We start from the raw sequence: 21,054 nt of genomic DNA on the forward strand, positions 1-21,054 counted from the left end.
TCCTGCTCGGATCTCTGATTTTCATTCAATAATGGTTGTCTGTACTTAAAGCAATAATCACTTGTCTTCCTATTGCAAGAGGATATCATACACTTTTGAAAAGAGTTTTAATGGATGACTGAATCAGAATGGAAATTGGTCACTTTGACATCAGGAAATTGGAAATCTGGTCAGTTTAAGTCTGTTCTCAATCTAGATTGAAAGCTAAGTTTGATGCCACAGGATTATCAATTTATAAAAATAAATCTTCAGTATTTATATAACTATACATGCCTAATTTTAGTATGAGGGAATTAAAAGGTAAATGTAAAGCAGGCTTAGAAACAGCTAGGCCTGTCATACATGTACACTAACACCAAGTCTTGGGTCTCAGTGGAAAAACATTAAAACAGATGGCTATAAGCTATTATAAACAGGCAGCTTTTGTGGAAAATTACCAGCCTGAGTAGCCATAGACCTTGTAGATAGGTAGCCTTGGTGGATAATACCAACTTAGATAAGGACAAGTGAATCATAGGCAGAGTCATAGTGACCTGTCCCCTGAACCTTCACCCAGCCGATACCATGTTCTGAAAGATATCTGTACTCCCCCTGAGCACCCACGCTCCGGTGTTATCCTCTTCCCCATGTCCTGCTTTTTTGTGTTTATAACCCCTGTGTGAATAAGTAAAAATTATAATTTGATTATATATATATATATATGAAATAGCTATTAATGTTTCTGAAACAGAAGATGGTAGACAAGTATTTTTGGACTTTTACCCTTTGATTTTTCTGCACTCTTACCACAGGATCCAGGGGTAGGCTACAAGCAAAGATTCTTCAAATATACTCATGTCTTTTACTGACGTTTCTCACATTAATTCCCAATTTACTACAATATCTTGAACATTTGTAGTGAGGTAGCCAGTAAAAACACTACCTAAAATAATTGACTCCATACAGTGGATATGTTCCATGAGACTCTAGATCGAGAGGACCCTGACATATTTAATTTCAAGCTTCCTCTTCTATCTAGCTAGTATGAGGCCCTCAAAAATTACTTTTTCTGATAGGCAACCTCATGAATCCCCCCCTCCGTTTTTACAATATTGTCCTAATTTTTCCTAATACCACTTAAGCTCCTTTTCTCTAAGAGTCTTTTCCTTGGTACTATGAGAAGCCGCTAATGACCTCCTGTCCCTACATTACCGTAGTAAAACTGTGCCTCACCATTTACTTAAGTTGACTGTAGCAATTGTCTACATATGCGCATGATTGATCTTCTCAAAAATGGTCAACACCTATTCCCCAATTCACAATCTTAAATTCCAGTCCCAGGTAGTATTATTTTCAAAACTAGTACATAATAAATATATTCCCTCTTGCTAGGAATATAGCTCAGCAATAGGAAATGTAACGTAGGGATCCTATGTTTCATCACCAGTAACAAAAAAAAAACAAATTATTACTTGAGCGACAAATTCAGACTACTTTAAATTAGCCGTTTCCATTTCTGAAGCCTAGCTCTGGTAGAAACATGATAATTTCCAGAAGAATGGACTCCAGCCAGTAGAATATTAGGAGCCTAGCAGCAAGGGGTCTGAAAGGGTTAATAAACTTCACAAATCTAGGCAAATACTACTTGTTTACATTAAAGCCAATATGTTTGTCAAATTCCCAGGGGAACATGTGCTGCAGCAAGTGCCTGTTTTTTTTCCTCTGCTGTGTTTATACCATAATGAAGCAATGTTTCCATCTGAAAGCTGCTTCAATTCAACTAGTAACTACTTAGTTCTCACATTTCACTTTAGCAAAAGCAGAATTTAGATGAGAGCATTTTGTTTATTTTAATGTTCACAAACATGAGGTAGATGAACATAGATACGTGTATAGAGGGGATAACGTGATCTACTGCATTCTGACTGGGACAGTGTTCTCCCTCAAAAGATGATTTCTCAAAATCCAGAGAATAAGATCAAACTGAAGACTGAGGAGATGGCTCAGTGAGTAAAAAACCGACATGCAAGCATGACGACCTGAGTTCCGATGTCCAACAACCATGAAAAAGTTTAATGTAACTTTTGCATGCACATGCCTGAGTGTACACACACACATACACACACACACACACACACACACACACACATTCACCAAATGAAGGTATATGATAGGCAATCTCACTTGGTAAGAGTGTCTGTTGATAGGACTTATCATGAAGACTTAGATTATGGAAGAAAAGAATGCCCTGCAAGTTTTGCATTTATTCCTGAGATATCACAAATAGTTAGCAGTGGTGAATGATACTGTAAGAGATGCCAGCATGCCTGCACACTGGACACAGTGAATTTACTATAGCAAATTTGAGTCTTTACTGAAGAAATATGACAGAAAAGGATCCTGTGTTTTGTAACTGTGGACTTTTCCCTAGCCAGCAATGAGATTGACAGGGACACCTCTAGCTACAGATGCTGTGGGAAACCTTCAAGAGAACACTGTTTAGGACAATATGAATCTCCTTTACTTTAGCACAGATGTTTTTGTAAAACTCCAACCCACCAGGGAGGCGAATGAGTAGCTAAGCAGAATGCTTTTGTCAAGAATTAAAATGATGAACCAACACCTCTAAGCTGAAGCAGAAAAATAAACTCATTAAAAATAGAACATGTCACATTATCTAGTTTTGGGGCTGAGTTTTTATCCCTAAAAACAACTCTGTGGCCAAATTGCTCCCAGCCTCCAACAAACCCAGCGTAGCTATATGTGAATAAAGGTATTATCTTCTACAGTTAATATGCAATCGCTGTGTACTTGTGATTTTATATAAGGAAGATCAACAGAGCCAACTAACCTGGACCCTTGGGGGACTCAGAGTCTGAACAACCAACCAAAGAACATTCATGGGTTGGACCTAGGCCTTCCTGTTCATATGTAGCAGATGCACAGCTAGGCCTTCAAGTGGGTTCTGAACAACTGGAATGGGGTCTATCCCAAAAGCTGTTGCCTGTACATGGGTATATGTTCTTCTAGCTGGGCTGCATTGTCTGGCCTAAGTGGGAGAGGAAGCACCTAGCCTAGCAGAGACTTGAAGTGTCAAAGGTAGGGATACCCAGAGCGAACTCCATCCTTTGAGAGGAGAAGGGGACAGGGGTGGGGAAAGGACTGTGGGAGGGGATGACAGGCAGGAGGCAGTGAGTGCGATATAAAGTGAATAAGTAAAAAAAAAATTAAATTAAAAACAAAGAAATATCACCTCCTGTTTAAATGTTCCTTTTCCATGGAGTTTGTAGGGAGTGATCAGTGATGCCTTTCCTCTAAACATAGCCATTTACCATTCCCACATTTGGTTCTACACCACTGGTTCTCAGTTTTCCTAATGCTGTGACTCTTTAATACAGTTCCTTTTGTTGTGGTGACCTCCAACCATAAAATCATTTCGTTGCTACTTCATTACTGTAATTTTGCTGCTGCAAAATTATATAATGTAAATAAATCACATGTAGGGTATCTGATATGGAACCCCAAATGGGTTAAACCCAGATGTTGACAGCCATTGTTCTAATGCAGTATTTGTCATTTCCAGTGGTGTCTTTTTAATTCTGAATTATAACCCAAAGATAAGAGAGTTATAGTGTATGGCGGAAAAGCTTCATAGGTTGTGTAGACAAACAGCTCTAATGCTGTACTTCCATATCAAGTCACAGTTCAATAAGACTTAAAATGAAAACTATGACGAGAACAAAAGTGAGATATAACCCTACCTGAAAACAGGAAAGTGCGAAAATAAACCAAGAACATGATGTTTCTTGGGAGTTTCAGTTTGTTCTCTGGTTGGTTGTATTTACATTGCTGGACTACAGCTGTTGCCATTGAGAGCCAGCCTCTTAGTATGGACTTCACTGTTAGTGTCCCTGATCTACTGGGCCTGTGTGCAAAGACACTAATACCTCTCAAGATGCAAAGCACTCTATGTGAAGAGTTGCACCAACACATGAATCTGGAACTAAATGTCAGCTCTATCTCTGCTGTTTACTATGTTAGATCTAAGGCTGATTGCCTAGGGTCTCTGTATATGTAGTGTATACATACAAAGAAGCAAAAGTCTCAACACATCAAAACAAAGCAATTAAAAAAATAAATTAGAAAAGGAACTAAACAAAGTCTAAAGGTGAAATGCAAATGACTGAGAAATACTTTTTAAAATATTCAATGCCCTTAACTGTCCAGGAAATGCAAATCAAAAGTACTTGGTGTTTTGTTCACTGCTGGTGAGAGTGCAAACTGGTAAAGCCACTGTGGAAATCAGTGTGCAAGTTCTTAAAAAATCAGAAATAGGGTTACAACATGATCCAGCTATAGCAATCTTGGGCATATGCCCAAAGGACTGTGTATCCTATTACAGAGATACTTGCTCATCAATGTTTCCTTGCTATTCTATTCATGATACCTAGGAAGTACAAACAACCTAGATATGCATCTACTGATGAATGGATAAATGAACAATGGAATTGTATATGAAACTCATAGATAATTACTAAAATATTATTATTAGTTCCTTAATCGTTCTGAAATTTAAGTAAGGTAGAAGCCATTATCTACAGAAGTTAGATGAGAATATGGTCAAAGAATCATTCTGTGCCTTACCAAAGTTATATAGCCAGTAAGACTAAGAGAAAAAGTTTCCTTTGTTCTGGAACCTAGCCTGTTTAAACAGTATGTGACATTTCCCCATTTTTCTCCTTCCCTGATTAGCACATGAGAGAGTCTAGGAAGAAGAAAGATGGATGCTTCCTCATCAGGCAAAGCGAAGCCGCCTTCTCTCCTTGTAGCAGTAAATTGAAGTTAACAGGTTGTAATCTTTACAGAATCGTTTGCGGATAACCCACTCAGTGGGCAAGAGCCTACCTAAGTTGAAATTTTCTTGCTCATAGTATTAATCACAAATAAGAATTAGAGCCATATTAAACATTGATTTTAAAGCTGAGAAGCTACACATAAAATGGTGACTATATCTATGACAAAACTGTTCTTCACTATAGCTTCAGGTTTTATCCGTGAAGACTAAACTAGGATCATGTATCATTCCATATTACTTACAGGACATTTTTTCAAATAAAAGCAGAAAGTGCCTGTATACCAGATGTGCAACATCAGAATATAGACTCTTTTGGATTGAAAAGAATAAAGTGCCAAGTTCAAATATTTTCCCAATTTCTATCCTTCCAGTCCTGTCAAATAATCATCTAAATCTTTGAGTGCCCACATTTTTTCTTTTCATTTGCAAGATCTGAAGGGGGAGAACAGAACATACAGTTCATTGCTTCTTTTAAAATGTTACTTTTTAAGATTAACAAGCACTAAAACTCTCTGTATTTGCATCTGAAGACTGATAGTACCACCTGTAGAGATTGATAGAAACACTACTATAATGAAAAGCTTAAGAAACTCTCTTTATGCCATTCCTTCTGAGTTGCACTGGTCCTTGGTAACTCCCTCCTGACAGTTGTCTGTCTGTAGCTTTCAAGAATGTCAAATAAATGTAAAAAGTAGCCTATGCAAAACATGCTTTGTTTTGGTATATACAAGGCATACTTGTGGGTCTGGATGGACTCAAATACAGATGGGCAAGAGCACAGCCTAAGTGGGGGTCAGGAAGCTCTTGTGAGGGCAACCTCCCTATGGGCTCTCCAAGTTCTTTTCTGCTTTGCTAAAGACACAGGCTCAGATAAGATGTATTAAGTTATACAAGAATATGGGATAAATCATCTTCAAATTTATATTAGGATTCAATCATATTTTCTTTTTCTTTTAAAGACAGAGTTTAACTATGTAGTCCTGGCTGGGCATGGAACCTGTTATATAGACAAGGCTGGTCTTGAACTCTGTCTCCTAAGTGCTGAGATTAAAGATGTGTGCTACCACACATAGCTCAATCACCTCTGAAAGTGGGGGCCTGATGGGACTTGAGATAAGCTGACAACTGTCTTCTCCTTCTTTTTCAAATTCCATTCCATGTGGAGTATCTTCATATAAAAGAGATTTCCTTTAGATATCTTAAAGATTCCTCAAGAAGTCTTTCAGCCTTCAGTTTAGGCAACAATGGTATTTCAGAGGCTAGGTTTTGAAGTCCTGCTTGGAATTCTTGCCTTGACAAACTCAAATTGTGTGCCAATTATTTAACCTCATTTTGATAGACTTTTGTCCTTGAAAGAGAGGAGAAACAGTATCACATTGAGTTGTTAAAGACCTAAATAAGATAATATTCAGGAAGCATTATCTAACCATGATAATGGCACAATAAGCATTGTTTGATGTACACAGGAATTACAGCATCCACTACTATTTGTTTTCTGAGAAGTCAATGTCTTGCATACATTTTGCTTAACCCTTAAGTCATTTATTCAGTACATAAGCATTGACGTGTTATACATTTACGTCTGTGGAAGCACATGCTCTTTTTTCAAAAGAAAATCTATGGCAATTCACATATACTAGTCTCTTGACTGAGATTTTATGTTTTCTCTCCTCCTTATCTCTAGCTTGAAAATGAAAAGACATTGGAGAAGGAAAGTCCACAATGTAGGGATTGAACACTGCTGAATAGAGAGTTGAGCAGAGTGTGCCTTTGCAGGATAGAGAAGAGAGTGAGACTGATATCTTTCTTTATTTCTGCTTGAGGAATCAACTCCCTATGAAACTAGGGCATATCTTTCAATGAGTACAGTAGAGACAGAGGAAGTTCTCTCTGTGCCCTCCACTGTATCTATGTTTCTCTTTTAGACAACCTGGAAGAACACTAGAGAGGCTTGATTCAAATGAAACAAACACTTTGCAACAAGTTCAGGTCACATGGGTTAAGGTTACACAATCATATTAAAAACCCAAACCCCAGAAATTACTCGCCTGTGTTTGTCATGGGATAAGCTGCAAAAATTTTGAAAGTACCAGTATTTCTTGAGGTTTGTTTTGTGATGGGGCTTTTCTCTGTAGTCCTCGTTGATCTAGACCTTGCTAAACTGGCTGGGATATCCAGATGCCTCTACTTCTGATTAAATACATACATCACAAGTTAGGAGAAACCAACATAAATAACTCACAGTTAGCATCAGGCAGGCTGTACTTTGGGGCCTTATGTTTCTGTAACTAAATAATGGCTGGGTGACATTTAATGGTACATTGTATTTGCATTCTAAGTCTCTTACTGAACTACAGGCTCGTGTGAGCATTATCAGTAAATATCCAGGACTTCAGAGTATCCCCAGTGCCTGGAAGAGCACCTATATTATATTAGACATCTTTGAGTAATATTTGACAAATGAGTACCTCTGTGTATCTCTACACACATTGATGACTGCACAAATAAAAGCATACTTCTGGATTACACAAGGAAATCATGCATCTCTGCGGACTCGAATTTATTTGTCTTTTTGTTTGCTTATTTTTTTTTGTTATTGTTGTTCTAGAGACAGGTTTATACTGTGTAGCCCATGCAAACTTGAACTTATTTTCTTTTTGTATTAGCCTCTGAAATGTTAGCATCATATCCTTATAGCACAGTGTCCAGCTTGGCATTAGGATTTCTATCCTTCAAACCTCAGTATTGATTACAGCTACCATCTTGTCTGATAAATTAGAGATTATATGTTAATATTTGTTGAAAAAGTATAATCTGGGTAAATTAGTTAATGAAAAGAAATCAAAAGTCATAGATTAGAAGGAAAAAAATCAGTGATCTCTGTGGTTAGTCCCATTTTGCATTTCTACTTCAGGAGAAGTGTTAACACATTTTGGAGAAAGGATTAGACTGGAGACAGAAATCTGAAGTTGTGTATAAATATTAAAGAAAATGAGAACATAATAGGGCAGGATACAGATGGAAAGAAAAAAAAGCAAGTTCTAAATAATTCTACTGTCAAGAGAATAGCAAAATCAACAGGAGTTGACAATAAAGGAAAGCAGAAAGCAGAAAGGAGTGGTCAGGGAAGAAGATAAAATAGTGGACTATTAGGTCAATAAAAAAAAAGGAAGAGACAAATAAGTTGCTTAAGAGGTCAATAAGATAGGAAAATAAGATAACCTGCTGATTCATGTGATTTCATAGGAGTTCACTGGGGCAGGCAGGGTCATCCTGATATAGCAGTCCAGAAGGAGAAATGAAAAGAATTAGACGAAGAAAGACTGTGTAATAGAGGCTGCTTGTATTGAAACAAGGATGAAATATTTATTCCATTCAATCTTTAGGAAACTCATATTGCTTTAAACACCTTTAGTACCTCATTTCCAAGTCATTACTAGTGAATCTAACTCAAGAGTTTTGGAGTTTAGTGTCTGGAACACAGCCTAGTCAATGAGTTCCAGGTGATGTGAAAGAAACTCCCTCAAAAGAGCAAGATGGGCAGCTCTTGAGGAATTCCAGCCAAGATTATTCTCTGGCCATCAAGTGAACAGAGAAACACACACATGCAGACATATACACATAAGCTCAGCACATGGGCATGAGCACACACACACACACAGACACACACAAGGGGGGATTCAGGAAGAGACAGAGTGAGGGAAGGAGAGAGAGAGAGAGAGAGAGAGAGAGAGAGAGAGAGAGAGAGAGAGAATTAGAGAGAGAACATATTTTTTTGTTAAGTCAAAGAAATTTGAGGATGCAACTAACTGGTTGCAGAGAAATGAGCCACGGTGGTGAGCTCTTGCTCTGAGCTGCAATGGATTCTGCTCTGCCATAGAATCATGACCTATGTTGTTCTCCATCTCAATAGAATGATAGAATGTGTGACCTATTCTCACCATATCCCTGCCAATTAATGACTTTGCTCTGATATAAAAAGTGAGAGATAATTTGGAATACATCAAGTAGAAATTGCAACCAAACACTGTTATTCATAAATAAAACATCTATGTACAGATTCCTCCTTCAAAAATATTCAGATTTAAGATTAGATGTACTTTTAAGAAAGTGTCTAATTACACATTAAGCCCTCAACATAGATAATTAAGTTCATTTCTCATACACAAACATAATTATGTGTGTGTGTGTGTGTGTGTGTGTGTGTGTGTGTGTGTGCTCTATCTATTTTCTCTCTAGCAAAACTAGACTGTCCAGCAATGCTATGGGTAGACAAACTCTGATGCGAGGCTCGTCACTGTAGATTTGTTAGGATCTCCTTGTATTGTGTGATTGGCTTTAAACACAGCTATTATTTTATTTTGTTTGAAAATGCTTATGGAACAGAGGATGATGTTTAAAGCTATCCCTTAAAACAACAACAGTCAAATGTCTGAAATAGGATTTTTCCAAAGATGGTCATGTTTGATTTAGACAGCCAGGATATGAGTCAACTGGGCATCCTCTGATCACCTGGTGACAGCACAAAAACTACTACTGAGAATACATAAATCAACCCACAAAAGATCCAAATCAACTATATCTCTCCTTATCCATACACCAAAAAAGGGGGATTCAATATTGTAGTTCATAATTGTAAACCTTCATTGTATACAGAATCTCCTTATATCCTCTAGGATGCCATTTACATGAAGAGTCCATCGTCCTGAAATTCAGAACCAAACTAAGATCTATCTAGGGTCTGTTTATGCTCTGAAAAGGGGACTCTTACACACACACACACACACACACTCACACACACACACACACACACACGCAGAGAGAGAGAGAGAGAGAGAGATAGAGAGAGAGAGAGAGAGAGAGAAACAGAGAGACAGAGAGAGAGACAGAGAGAGAGAAACAGAGAGACAGAGAGAGAGAGAGAGAGAGAGGTGGGGAGAGAGAGAGAGAGAGAGAGAGAGAGAGAGAGAGAGAGAGAGAGAGATTTCAAAGAAGTATGCCCAATAACTTTGCCAGTCTTGTTCCTGAAGACAGCACTCATTGTCAGTAGTATCTCCTTGAACTATACTTATGATCTGTGTGTCTTGGAAGGAAGAGTTTTAGATGAGCTACAGTATCTGAAGTTAATATTACTATTCTCTCTATTTCTTCAATAAGCAGACTGAGGTGAAAGGGATGAATCATCTGTCCCAAGGTAAATATGGAACAAAAGGGATGAGATGCCAAAGCCCATGTTCCCATTTCTATACACTGATGGCTGGAGCAAAGTATCTGAGTCAACAAGCACTGGATGCTATCTGCATTGACAAGTAAAGGTGACCCCCCAAATAGCCAAGGTAGGTGTTTTGTCCCCATACACAACTATACAGTAATTGAACAACTAAATGAGTATCTTGGAGGCCACCTCCATGAATTACCTACAGCTCAGGGACCAACAAACTTGGTCATTTAAACACTAAGAAAATATCCTCTTTGTCTCTCTCCTCCTCCAGATTTCCTGAAAAATCCACTAAAGAAAAGAGGAGTGCCCTTTTTTTCTGGCTAAAAAACTAATTTTTCCTGTCCATAAGAAGGAACCCATCTCAGGCTTTTATCTCTAACAGCAAATCTCTGGACAGTTCATTAAGAATCTAGTCTTAGCTTGACTCAGTGGTGTCTTCTAGCTCTTCAGTGAACTAGGGGTAAAACTCTCAATAGTTCAAGCCAAATACAACTTATGAAATTCTCATTAATATTGACTCTTTACAGTGTGTGTATTTTTTGTGAATTTTGTTTGTTTTATCATTCCACTTGGAAAGTTTATTTTAAGGTTTCTTCTAGGCCATTTACAGGAACTTTAGAAAAAAAACTGAGCCTGACATCATCTCTGCAAGCATTAGATGAAACTGCATGGTAGTGGTACAGGGACAGAAAGGTCAACCAATGGAATAGAATTGAAAACCCAGAAATAAACTCACACACTTATGGACACTTGATCTTTGACAAAGAAGACAAAGAACATATATTGGGAAAAAAGAGTGCATCTTTAATAAATGGTGTTGGTCTAACTGGCAGTCTGTATGTGGAAAAATGAAAATAGATCCATATCTGTCACCTTGTACAAAGCTCAAGTCCAAGAGGACTAAGGTCCTCAACATAAAACCAGATATACTGAATTAAATAGAAGAGAAAGTGGGAAAGAGACTCAAATTTGTTGGCACAAAGGGAAATTTTCCAAACAGAAAACCAATGGCTCAGGCTCTAAGATCAACAATTGATAAATGGGACCTCAAGAAACCAGAAAGCTTCTGTAAGGCAAAAGACACATCAATAGGACAAATCGGCAACCTACAGATTGGGAAAATTCTTCACTAACCTCACATCTGATAGAGGTATAATATTCAAAATACATAAAGAACTCAAGAAATTAACTTTCAAAAGACCAAATAACCCAATTCAAAAATAGGGCACAGAGCTAAACAGAAAATTCACAACAGATGAATCTCAAATGGCTAAAAAGCACCTAAAGAAATGCTCAGTCCTTAGTCATCAGGGAAATACAAATCAAAACAACCCTGAGATTCCACCTTATACCAACCAAAATGGCTAAGATCAAATATTCAAGTGATAATCAGATGCTGGTGAGGTTTAGGAGAAAGATGAACATTCCTCCATTGCTGTTGAAATTTCAAACTAGTACAACTACTTTGGAAATCAATCTGGTGGTTCCTCAGAAAATTGGAAATAGATTTATCTGAAGACTCAGCTATACTATTCTTGGGCATATACTCAAAAGATGCTCCAACATATGACAAGGACACATGGGCCACTATGTTTATAGCAGCCTTATTTGTAACAACCAGAAGCTGAAAACAACCCAGATGTCCCCCAACAGGAGAATGGATACAGAAAATGTGGTTCATTTACACAGTGGAGTACTATCCAGCTAATAAGAATGAGGACATCATGAATTTTGAAAGCAAATGGATGGAACTAGAAAATGTCATCCTGAGTGAGGTAACTCAGACCCATAAGACATGTATGGTTTGTACTCACTAATTAGTGGATATTAGCCAAAACATATAGCATACCTAGTATTCAATCCAGACTGCAAGTTTAGCAAGCAGAAAACCTAAGTGAAGATGCTTCAATCTCACTTAAAAGGGAGGAAGAAAATAGACACCAGAGGCAAAATGAGGAGAGAACTGGGTGGGAAAAGAGAGGCAGAGAGAAAAAAGAGAATAGGATCAAGTATGGGGGTCGGACAAGAGAGAAGCCCAGAGGGTCAGCAGAATGAATAGAAATATGTAGCCTCAGGGGGTGGAAGGAAAAATGCATGATGTATATGCATCCCTGAAACTGATGATATCCAATGAACATGTTCACAAAGGTTCTACTCAACAATACACAGAATGATCAGACTAAAAAATAAAGGAATGTCCAAAAACCAAAAATATCTTCGCTATAACTTCGTATATTACGACTAGAAAGAATGCATTCCTTTAGCAAGGGCCATGATGAAGGAGATGAAAGCACAAGAAGGAGATCTTAACTGCTGAGAATAAACTCATTCACATTTCTTCTCTCAATGACAAAGTATAACAAGATAACATGGATACTATTTAACTGCCTAAGGGAACCATTACAAGCGCAGCAACAGTTGAGATAGCCTATTAGGTGGTCAAGCGTAGAACGGAAAGGGATTACTTAGAAATCTGTGACATAATTAGCCATTAGCATCTTTCTCATTTGGTCTAATGATTCCATCCTGGATTTTTAAAATAAATATTTTTCCTAGAAATTCACATGAAAAGACTAATTTTTCCCCTCTATTAATTCACCAAACACCTGTGAAATATATTCATATTTGGGACAGGTGAATTCAGTATGATAAGGTCGTAATCCAGACTTACTCAGCTCCTAGTGTAGCACAGGCAGACACTCAGTTCATGTGTATCTCACTCCTAAACCAGTGTCTCTTCCACAGGACTAGAAGATCATCTCAGCTTTCATGATGCCTTTTGTCATCCAACTCTCATCTTTAAAGATTCTCCAATATAATATGATATTTCTTCCTTCCAGCTTCCTCACTGAGAAGCTCATGACATCGAAGAGATAAAAATAAATAAATCCCTGGCTAGAAAGATGGCTCAGTGGTTAAGGGAACTGACTGCTCTTCCAGAGGTCCTGAGTTCAATTTCCAGCAACCACATGGTGGCTCACAACTACCTGTAATGAACTCTGATGCCCTCCTTTGGTGTGTCTAAAGACAGCTACAGTGTGCTCATATAAAATAAATAAATCTTTTAAAAAATAAATAAAACTCAGTGTTAAGCTTTTAGACTAAGACATGCAACAAATATGGGTGTGGAGAAATACGCTTGAGACTTAGGAAATGTGAGGTTCGATACCCCTTTGTCATCATGGTATTCTTGGTCCTAGGAATGATCTCTTTTCTCTTTTAACTCTTAGTTTCTTGGATTTGCTTTATGAGAGCAAACAAAAAATTGATATCCACAAAGAACTGGAAAAGGTCATGATGATGGCCTATGTGCTAGCATTATAACATACATACATACATACATACATGCATACATACATATATTTGTAAGGGTAACAAACTGTAAAACCTAAGAAAGTCAAACTAGCTTCAGGTTAATTTAACCATCCAATGTTATTGCTTTGAGAAGGTACTGTGTAGACTATGGTAGCCACATTTGTAATTTCGTGCTAACAAGATGTTTGAATGGGTAGTCATTAATAACACAGAGCAACAGAGGGACCAGGAATTATTAGGTGATAAAAATAATTTTTGATAAGCTTAAAACTTCAAACCATGTAATGCAACAGAAGCTAAAGACATCTTTAATAATGGGACTGTCATTTCTAGCTCAAAAATCTTCCTTCTATGCAGACCATATACTACATCTTAAAGTTGGGAAATCTAATTTAATGATGATAAAATTTAAAGTAGCTTCTGTATTAATGCACCGCAAATATACTAAGATACTAAAGTTTTAGTGGCATTGGAAATTTTATCGTAAGTATTTTTTCTATTAAATAAACAGGTGATATAAATTTATGTGAGCAGCATCTGCATGTGTGTGCAAGTGTGAGTATGAGAATAGAGTAACATCCTCAAGTATCTTCCTTGATTCCTCTACACCTTGTTTTCTGAAATAAGATCTGTCATTGAACCTGGGAATAATGGATTCGTAAGAGTAGCTGATCCATATGCTTCAGGGATCATCCTGTCTCTGACACCCTGTGCTCAGGAATATAGATGTCCCCTACCATGTGGTTACTGGAGATCTGTTTGTGCACAAAGCACTCTACCATCTGGGCAATCTCTCCTGCTCCAGGTAGTCTATATTCAGAAGAATAAATGTTGCTTAGTCATTGGTTAGTGGATTTTTAACGGAATGATTGTATGTGAATTAACTCCAACACCATGGGAATAATTATGCTATTTTAACATTGAAGCACTGTATCCCTCCTTGCCTCTAGACCTATGTCTCTTAGCTATGCAAAGCACTGTTTTCTTTTTCTCAGTTTAATCTTAAAGCTCTTGGTGGCCATGGCCTTGAGGAAAATGACTGGTCATCGTTGAGTTATGTGGGCAGAGGTGAGGTGTTCAGTGGACCATAACAGTCTGCACTTTGGAGAAGTCAGAATACAAATGCCTAATTTACAGGATGGACTTTTGTATAATAAAGACCTTGTGTGTGGTGTGCTTATCTAGCACAGATGTTGAGCTCCATCATACTTCAGGATACAAGCAGATTTCAGGTAACAACAGAAGAGGGACTTAGATGTGATCGGATGATGCACGTAGTGGATGTGAAGGAAGCCAGCTTAGTTTGGCAACCCTACTTGCTCTAATAAATAGTAGGCATCATCCCAGTAGAAGGGATCCATCTTTCCAATGGATGTACATCATGATCATACTTAATACTAATTGCTGACAACCATAATCAAGAAAGCATTCAGGCACTGAGATATACCTTAGTATGTTTTTCATTAAGTTATTCTATATATACAAAACAAAGAGCTACAAGGGAAGGGGAATTTGGTTGGTTCAGAAGATAGGAACCCAAAGAAAGATTTGAAACAGGGATGAATAGAGAGGGTCTCTCCACAAACTAATAGAGCCTTTAAGTTAAACTCAGGAAAATATCTAAATAAACTCCCATAATTTCCTAACTTTGTACAAGCTACGTAACAAACAATAAGAAGATTGTTAACTGATTGTATTAATTAGATGAGTTTATGCCACTACATTTTTAAGATTTGTTGTCAATCTATTTTCTAAGAAATGGTCTTCTTCCTCTAATATATGACTTCCAAATAAATCAGATTTTTAGAAAGCACTGAATTTAAAGACACATAGTGGGCTCAGAGCAGACTAAGAGTTGATGTTTTGACTGTACGAATTACTCTGTGACTTTGAAAAAGGAAGTTACTTAAGTGTTCCAAGCCTCACTTTCCTCATTTGTAAGGTAGATAGATAACACCTCCATTATAAAACTATTATGAACATTAGAAAGATTGTACAGACAGCATCTAACAAAACACTGACTCCAATACATAGTGACTATTTGTTATAAATTAACATCAAGGGGAAAACACTAGGAAAAAAAATTGAGATGTGGATTGAATCCATTGTTCTGCTTTGTAGAGTCCAGGGTGAATGTAAGCAATTGCTTGGGCATTCAAAACTAGTAAACAACTATTAATTGTCACAATTCTACATATAACATTTTGCAAAAGTAAAAAATAAAAATAACTGCCCAAAAGTTGAAAGTGAATGACCACAGCATGCAAAACTTAGAATGAATAATTTAGAAAGCAAGTTGAGGGTGAACAAAAGACTTGGATGTTTGCTCTGGCTGCATTTAACTTCTTTGAACTCCAGTGTCTAAATCTGGAGAGTATATGTAACAATCCCTGACTGATAAGTTCAATGAGTTTTGGTGAAAATCAGATGAGAGTTAGAAGTCTGTGTCATCTGTAAAGAATTTAACAGTAGGAAACATTGTTATTTTCACCACCATCCTTAGTTTTAAATAGTCCTCCAGTACACAGAAATGCATTTTATCTGTCATTGAAACTGCTAATACCCTCTTGCTCTGCAGAGAATCAATACTCAGGAACTGAACCATTCACAAAACATAGAAAACATTCAGAGAACTGGAATAGTACTACTTTTTATCCTGGGGATATTGGAAAAAAACTTCATAAGAAACATTTTAAACAAACCATTTGGATACTGTAAAGCAATGTGTTATGACACAGAGAAGTGGATCTTGATTGTGAAGGCCAGAGGACAAATCGGAATCACTTCATCACGTCAGGGTAGCTGAAAGGTTTTGTGCACTATCACCCCTCTATTTCTTTTTCCAATTTATAATGGAAAGTTTTGCTGTGACTATTTCTTGATTGTTCAGTTGTATGAGTCTGCCTAACAAGTTAAAAAATAGAAATAGCACACAAAGCAAGACTAAAACAACTCATATTAAACGTGGGTATATGATATATGGACATGAATTAACTATTATGGTAAACATGTTAGAATCTCTTCCATAAAATTTTTTTACACTTAACGAAACAGATTTAAATGAGAAAAAGTAAATTTATCTTCTCAATTCCAGATAAAAGGATACATGTAGAAAGTGTCTGGATGGAAAATCAAATTTCTATTCAGATCTGAAGTCCAGTACTTAGTAGTTTTGAAACTTGGAGTAAATTACATTCGTATCTCTAAATGTCATTTTCCTCATTTGTGAAATGAGAAGCAAATTATCTTGCTGAATGATAGCAAAGTTTAAACTTTAAAATCTTATTACATATGCCTGAACAGATATGTGTGTGCCAAGTACAAACTTCTTTGATTCATTCACCCTTCTAAGATAAGGATGTCTTGTGAATTGTGTTTGAGTAATAGCTATGTATATATCAAGAGGCTAAACTCACAGACATTAGACGATCTGATGTCTAGATAGGCAAGACTGTCACAAAATGATTGAAAATCCATTTTATCATGATCACAAATTTACTGCAGGGCAATTGTTGTCTGCAAAAAAAGATTCCTGATGAGGTCCTATTGTCCAGTACTTTAGAAGGTGACTATACTTAGAGATAAAAACCAATAGATAGATAAAGTTATGTGAGGTCATATATGTGGGGTTCTAATATAGTCTGATCTGTGTCCTCAGAGTAAGAATAAATTAGGAAACAGATGTAAGCAGAGGAAAGATCATGTGAAGACAAAGGGAGACGTCAGCTACTTTTATGACAAAGATATATACCTCACAATGACCACCATTCTGATCTCATACTACCTCCAGAACTATGAGAAAAATACAACAAAATTTTATTATTTGTATCATTTTCAGTGTGGTATTTTTATCATATCAGCCCAAAGAGGTTAATTTACCCAGATAAAAGTAATGGGTATATTGTGTTTATTTAATTCTTTTGTTAACCAGAGTTTAAAACATTGCCTATAAACACCCAAGTATGATTTGATATGAAGACTCATTCTAAAATAACTCATGATATTTCTAGACAACATATTAAAACTAAGATATAATGCTACCATTGATTTTTCACAAAAACACTCATTAAGGGTCAGATCTGATGGAATTTAAAAACAAAAATAAATAAACAAAATAACAACTCAAGACAAGGAGTATATGCTGTACCCACAGTTGTGGAAACCTCCAAGTATTAAAATAAAATAAAATAAAATAATAAAATAAAATAAAACAAAATAAAGTAAAATAAGAGAAAATAAATTCCTCCAGAACTGATCCCTTGAGGAAGATAACCCAGAAGAAGATTAATTAGAATATTCAGGGGTAGATTTTTGGCTTTAGAAGAATAAGCAGCTATGTTTAAGGATATTATGTTTCCATATACAGGAGCTTTTTAATCAGTAGAAAACACTTAGCATTTCTCAGAATCATGTTTCACATTGAACCGTGAAGACAAAATACACACGACGTCTTACAAGTCTTGAGGTAAAAGATTCTAAAATATTTTTCATATGTATTTTATAACTTAGGTGGTGGGGCCAAAACTACAAGTGATGACAACCAACGTTCTGGCAAGTTCACTTCATATACATTCTGACTTACTGGTGTCAGGGACCATGGCCTATTTTGCAGTTTATAAATGTTACATCTACTGTGTTACATCTAGTCCCTGAACTAGTTAAAACAGAAAGATTGTATTCCAAATGATGGCAAAATGAAGAAGAATGAGCAAATAAATTAAAAGAAGTAGCAGGGCTCAAATATACTAATGCTTCTGATCTGTTAGGCAAGCATTTCTACTTCTATTTCACATGGAATGGAACCAAAGTCTGTGATCTTTCCACTACAATGGCATAGTAAGAATCATATATGATCAAAAGTGTCATGCTTGAGCAAATAAGATCCAGAAAGGAAGGCTTTTCAAGTGACCTATCACGAATAAAGTTGTAGGTCAAGTTAAAGGTGGAGATTATTAGGAGAACAAGAAATAGCTTTTTGTGTCAACAAAGTGGTAAATTTTTACATGTAGACTGAGACCAGAGTATAATAACAAATATCAATACCTGCAGATCTAAAAGGCTTTAATCAAAGCAATAGAAATATTTCTACACACTTGGGTCCCTATATTCATTTTGAAAATAGCAACAAAAGCAATAGAAACAGTTCAGATGTTATCTAGAGCCCTCTCTCTGCCCATTCACCACAACAGGAAGATGTTCAAAGAGGAAGTGTTTAAAGCAAAAGACCCATTCTTCTCTATTACATAGACTCATTCCAATATGTTTCTATCATTCAGACACAACAACAAATACCAGGGAGCTTCCTCTATGACACTAAAATGAATCCAATTAATGACTTACCTACAAAATCAGCTCACATATCAAAAGGATATATTTTCTGAATACAATTTTCCAAGACCAAAGAGAAATTCACTAAAAACTAAAATTATCCTTCACTGTTTTCCAGATATAACTCATTTGCAATCCAGATTAGTTTACTGTTCTCTATAGAAGTAATACCATTAATCACTATAAATATGAAGATAAATAATAATAATCATTTTTGAGGGACTACTGTGTACCAGATTGTGTATTCAAAGTTTATAAAACACTAAAGATATTGGAAATTCATGTTAAAACATCGTTTAGGAATTGATAGAAATAGAAATCACAGTAATTAAGTAATATATCCACATATTAGAGTTCTGTACTTATTTCATCTCAAATTCCTTGTTTCCTCACTGAATAGCACTGCTTTAAGTCTTCTAAATAGTAGGCATGGTGGCATTTCTGATAATCTAGAAGCAGGGAAGTAGAAGCTGGAATTTAGGCCAATATAAGCTAATTGGCAAGACCTTAGTTCAAACAAAAATGATAACAAATAAAACCTTTACTTGCATATAACTATAATAACCCATTTCTGGGACAGTATTACATGACTCTGTCCATTTGATTACAGTTTTTAATGAAATTATTCTCTGTGGCTAGGAGTTATATAATCATGTCTGTCATATCTGTTTTAGGATATTTTGTCATTGATAATAATGAAAGTATATAGATGAGGCATTACAATTATATACAAAGAACTGTGTCTGTAAATACAGACTATTTTTGGTAGATAAACTGAGTTCCATGATTCTGTTTACAACCTGGTATAAGGAGATATAAGGTAACTCTCTTTGTATTCATTACTAGCATTAAAAGCTCTTGGAGAGACTGTTATACTCTAAATTGAAATTTTTATAACTGCAGCAGGTAGAGGTTTATGGAATTCCATGTAATAAGAAACAATGCTATTCTTGTTCATTTCAACCACATAATTATTCTGTGTCACAAATAAAAGATGTGAACACACAGATCAGGTTCACCTGAGGCTGACATGGAAGCACAGACTTGAATACAATGCTACCAAACTATAAAGATGTCTGTTGAATAGTAAGAACACAAATAATCTAATACAAGTAGTTCCTACCATCAGATCATTTTGATAAAATTATCTGATGAACCAATGAATCCATTATAAAAGCATAATGTATCCACAATAAGAGTATAGATAAAGAACTACAGGTCAGTGCTAGAGTAAGAATTAGCCTCTCCTAGGGACAAGCCCCCTAATACAAAGTGGTCAGTCATGAAAAGCACATATACACAAACAACAGAAAAAGAGTTAGCAAGTTGAATTTATATATTTGATTTCTGTAAACACACATGCCAATAAAAATTCAAAGAAAAAGAGGCTCTCAACTTGAGAATAGGAAGGGATAGAGGGTGTTGGATGGAGAGAAACTGAGAAGTACTCAAGGGAGGAAAGGAAAAGGGAAGTAATGTGATTCCATTTTGATTAAAAATATATAATTTTTCTAAAAATAATACTAAATCAAATTAAAAGAAAAAGAATAAGGGCAAAGGTGGGCTACATGCTGTAGTGATTAAAATGCAGGCTTTTGAAAACAGCTCAGCTTCCTGTCCTGGCCGCCATCGGAGAGCAGCAGCTATGGCCCTGCGTTACCCTATGGCCTTGGGCCTCAACAAGGGCCACAAAGTGTCGAAGGTCAGCAAGCCGAGACACAGCCGGCTTGACCGCCTCGGGCGCCTCACCAAGCACACCAAGTTCGTGCGGGACATGATCCGGGAGGTCTGCAGCTTCGCGCCCCACGATCGCCGAGCCATGGAGTTGCTCAAAGTGTCCAAGGACAAGCGCACACTCAAGTTCATCAAGAAGAGGGTGGGCACGCACATCCGCGCCAAGAGAAAGCAGGAGGAGCTGAGCAACATGTTGGCAGCCATAAGGAAGGCGGCGGCCAAGAAGGATTGATGAACCCTCCCCCAATAAAAGATCATGGCTCAAAAAAAGAAAAAAGAAAAAAAAGAAAACAGCTCAAGTCCAGGTGGATCAAAGACCTCCACATGAAACCAGATACACTAAAACTAATAGAAGAGAAAGTGGGGAAGAGCCTCGAATACTTGAGCACAGGGGAAATTTTCCTGAACAGAACACAAATGGCTTATGCTCTAAGATCAAGAATTGACAAATGGGACCTCATAAAATTGCAAAGCTTCTGTAAGGCAAAGGACACTGTCAATAGGACAAAACGGCAACCAACAGACTGGGAAAAGATCTTTACCAATCCTACATCTGATAGAGGGCTAATATCCAATATATACAATAGAACTCAAGAAGTTAGACTCCAGACAATCCAATAAT

General features: G+C 36.7%; 1 pseudogene; it reads left to right on the top strand.

Annotated features, from left to right (window-relative positions):
• Positions 1–20,343: 20,343 nt before the first annotated feature.
• Positions 20,344–20,664, top strand: LOC114609753 (annotated as a pseudogene).
• The last annotated feature ends 390 nt before the right edge of the window (positions 20,665–21,054 follow it).

This window comes from Grammomys surdaster, unplaced genomic scaffold (assembly GCF_004785775.1).
Source record: "Grammomys surdaster isolate TR1022 unplaced genomic scaffold, NIH_TR_1.0 125982, whole genome shotgun sequence".
In the NCBI taxonomy this organism is placed as follows: domain Eukaryota; kingdom Metazoa; phylum Chordata; class Mammalia; order Rodentia; family Muridae; genus Grammomys; species Grammomys surdaster.